Raw genomic sequence first — 4165 nt, forward strand, 5'->3', positions numbered from 1 at the left:
GTCATTATATGGTTGATATCAGAATTAGGGCTCTTGTACCATATCTGTTTATTTACAGTATTCCAAGATTGCAAAACATGTCGTTAAAAGAAATTATTCCATTTGTAACCACTTTTCTGAATAAGTCAGGACTTCATCAATATAAATTTGGAAAGAAATGTGTTTGCCCACATACTCCCCTTGTCCATATACCCTGGTTTTAAATTTTTATCTTCATAAAAATAGATACATTGTTCTCATGAACCTAGACAGCTTTAGAATAAATAAATGATATGTATTTGAACTCAATCAAGTATAGTTACATTTCTGAAATATTGTTTCTGCATAAGATTTCACTTGAAAAAAAAGAGCTTGAAGGCCTCTCTAAAACAATGGCTTTAAGTCCTGGAGAAGAAACAGATCTTTTACAATATGTTGGAATATGAGTCCAGAGTCCTCCTTTACACAAAGACCTGTGAGACAGCTCAGAAACAGCATTATTTTACCCTACCTAGTTTGTGGGCCAACTGAAACATGTGTAATAATATTTGTAAATTTAGTTTTTATCCTCTTCTCTTCCATGTATCCCACATAATTTTCCTTCCACAATTTACACAACTAATATATATTTACCACTAGGCTGGAGAAAGGGGAAGGAAGGATTAAGGGAGAGGGGAAGGAGAGATCTAGGGAAAGAGCTGGGACTTGGGCATCTCTTAGGCAACCTATAGTACTGATTATTCTACCATGATTCTTCTAACTCTTCCTCTTATGCAAAATATATTTGACTCCATGTCATGTTGGGAATGATGCCAATAGATGTATGTCATCTTTAGGACAATCCTGGTTGCACCACATTAAAGAAATAATTTAGCTACAGTAGTAATTCTCTGAAGTGCACTCAACAGAGAATTCATCCCAATAACCAACCTCCAGGGCCGAGTCATTCATCCATTCCAAGCTGCCAACAATATATCATCTTCTTTGGGAAGAACCAACAAATCTCAAATAATATTCATTATTTCCTCCACAAACTGATTTACCTTATTAATTTCCCTGTGTGAACAAGTGCTACAATTATAGCCCTAGTCAGCCAAACTTAGAACCTGGTGCTACCTTTAACTTTCCTCTTTTCTCGCCCTCCACAGTACAGGGAAGAATGAAGGAGCAAGGGCCTACTCTGTCCTAACCGCTGACATCAGAGAGTTGTCAAGGTGCAGTTCAAGGCCAATGGATCAGAATGACCTGTTGCATTTGTTAAAAATGCAGACTTCCAGCCACATCTCAGACTACTGAATCAGGGATGTGGGGAGGAGTCCGCATTTTAAATTAGCTCTCCAGGGAACTTCTTAGGCCAACTAAACAGACTACCCTAAAGGAAATGACCCAATTGAGAAAAGACACACTGAAAAGGCAGCCTGTTCATAGGGCACAAGAGGCAGTAATGGAGTCCAAGGCAAGTGGATGGAACGAACATACTAGTAGAGGCAGAAAAACAGAGGACATAAACAGCGTGTAAGGGTTCAATACTCTGAAGCCACCGTTTAGATATATTCATGAACAGCCTTCACCAGGGCAGGGCAAGAGAGACCCCAGCTCACCAAAGAGAGAACCAACCAGAACAAGTGGGGCCTCTGCTACATTGCCATAGAAAAACCAGAGCTTCCACATCGCTGCTTGCTAGTAGAAACAGCAGAAGTGCCACCTCTATCTTCCAAAATATGACATTCATATGTCTGCCTTGCCAGAGAGACTGGGCCACATGTGGAATCTGAGGAAGTCTGGGAAGGGAAGCTCCAGCTCTCTATCCTCTAGCATGTTACAAGGGGTGGGAGGTGGAATAATATGGGCCACAAATGATATCTCTCTCAGCATCATACTCACCTATGAACTCCTCTACTAGACCGGAAGCTATCAGAGGCCAGAGACCTGATTGATGTTAACTGTTTCAGAAGTCCAAGCACTTAGCAAACTGATGAATAACAGAAGGAAGGAAGGAAGGAAGGAAGGAAGGAAGGAAGGAAGGAAGGAAGGAAGGAAGGAAGGAAAGGAGAGAGGGAAGTGGGAAATTCTGTTTTGTCAGTATTCAAAACTTAATATGAAATGAAGCAGGGACTGGCACTAACAATTCTCATTTCTTAGTAACATTTGCTTTGCAGTCTGTTTCCATTCATTTCCATGACTGTGAACTTAATATAGTTCAAATTCCTTATATCTGGAAAAAATCAATTGTCTGCTCACTGTTGCCCTGCCCAAATTCTCCTCGTTTTTTTCCATTCTAGTCCCTTCTACACACTGATCTCTAACCAGGTTTTCTAAAATAGGGGTCTTCAAACTTATTACTTGCAAATACTTTCAAAATTTTGTAACACTCTGTATCCTTGTGCACATTATTAAGCTGACATGTAAAGCTTTTCATCCCAAGTTAAAATGGTTGCAAAGGATGTGACTTCCAGTGTATTGTAAATATTGTCATTACAAAATATTACAGCACTTTAAAAATATATCATACTGAATCTAAATACCATGTCATCTATTTTTTTAAATATATGAACAAGCTGTTGTTACTACATTTTTATTTTATTTTTTTAAATATATTTTTATTGAACAGTTTCCGGCACCATGTTTAGTTTGTCTGGAGGCCAGTGGCCGGCAAACTGCGGCTCACGAGCCACATGCGGCTCTTTGGCCCCTTGGGTGTGGCTCTTCCACAAAATACCACGTGTGGGCGTGCACACAGTGCGATTGAAACTTCGTGGCCCATGCACAGAAGCCAGTTTTTGGCCTGGGCGAGTCTATTTTGAAGAAGCACTGTTGATATTTGGCTCTGTTGACTAATGAGTTTGCTGACCACTGGGACTCTGGCCTAAAGCCCAGCATGGCCCTTGCCAGTTAGCATTGCTGCTTTTACCCCTCCTGCTCGGCCCCAGTTCGGTTCTCGCCATCTCCTTCCATCTACCCATCAACTCCCACAAGTGCCATAGGGACCTGCTGGTGACGGGCGCATAGAGATCACCGACCAATCTGGGGGTGCTGGCGGCCTGCGCACCCACCTCAAGGTCACAGATTCTGCTGGCCATATTCTGTACTCCAAGGAGGATGCAACCAAGGGGGAATTTGCCTTTACCACTGAAGATTATGACATGTTCAAAGTGTGTTTTGAGAGCAAGGGAACAGGGCGGTTACCTGACCAACTCTAGATCCTAGACATGAAGCATGGAGTGGAGGCGAAAAATTATAAAGAGATTGCAAAAGTTGAGAAGCTCAAATCTTTAGAGGTAGAGCTACGACGCCTAGAAGACCTGTCAGAATCAATCGTTAATGATTTTGCCTACAGGAAGAAGCGAGAGGGGAAGATGCGCGATTCCAATGAATCAACGAACACTCGGGCCCTGTACTTCAGCATCTTTTCAATGTTCTGTCTCATTGGACTAGCCACTTGACAGGTCTACCGTCGCTGCTTCTTCAAGGCCAGGAAGTTGATTGAGTAATAAGGCCTACTCTCCTCCCATCTTGTATCTTAGCCAGCAGAACATCACCGGGACGTGCCTGGCCTAAGGCATCCTATCAACAGCACCATAAAGGCACGTTGGAACTTCCTTGCCAGAACTGATGTCTCTTGGTGTGGGAAGACATGGGTTACCGCCTACACCCAACAAGTCATTGAGGGACTTCTTTTTAACTTGATAGGATTTGGACTGGTTTTGCAACAATAGGACTTAATAGAGTCGCCTGTGACAAAAAATAGGGGCTACCTAGTTAATGCCAAAGCCAGCATTTGTACTGGGTTTCCTCATGTGATCTGTTGAACCATGTTTTCTTTCCTTCTCCCACTTGTTCACCAGCTTAGGCTTCCACTCTAGTTCCTTTACCAAGATTTGAATGACCATGTGGAACTTTTTCATTCTCATTGTCCTCTTTGGATTTCTGTGTGAAAACACCCTTAACTTCATCGTAACCGCTAGCTGAAAGGTTCAGGTAGCTTCTGGAGGTATCCTTTCTTAATATTATGTCTCATAAAAGGGTAATGGATGTAACACCTCATAGAAATGAGCTTTGAACTATAGATAACTCCTTTTAAAATTTTTCATTTTAGAGAATTTGTGCTCAAATTAAATAAGTAAAGCCGAAACCGGTTTGGCTCAGTGGATAGAGCGTCGGCCTGCGGACTGAAAGGTCCCAGGTT

At 41.9% G+C, this 4165-nt stretch overlaps 1 pseudogene; it reads left to right on the forward strand.

The window, feature by feature from the left end:
* The first annotated feature begins 411 nt into the window (after positions 1–411).
* Positions 412–3786, forward strand: LOC118666563 (annotated as a pseudogene).
* The last annotated feature ends 379 nt before the right edge of the window (positions 3787–4165 follow it).

Source organism: Myotis myotis, unplaced genomic scaffold (genome assembly GCF_014108235.1).
Source record: "Myotis myotis isolate mMyoMyo1 unplaced genomic scaffold, mMyoMyo1.p scaffold_m19_p_11, whole genome shotgun sequence".
NCBI classification, from domain to species: Eukaryota; Metazoa; Chordata; class Mammalia; order Chiroptera; family Vespertilionidae; genus Myotis; species Myotis myotis.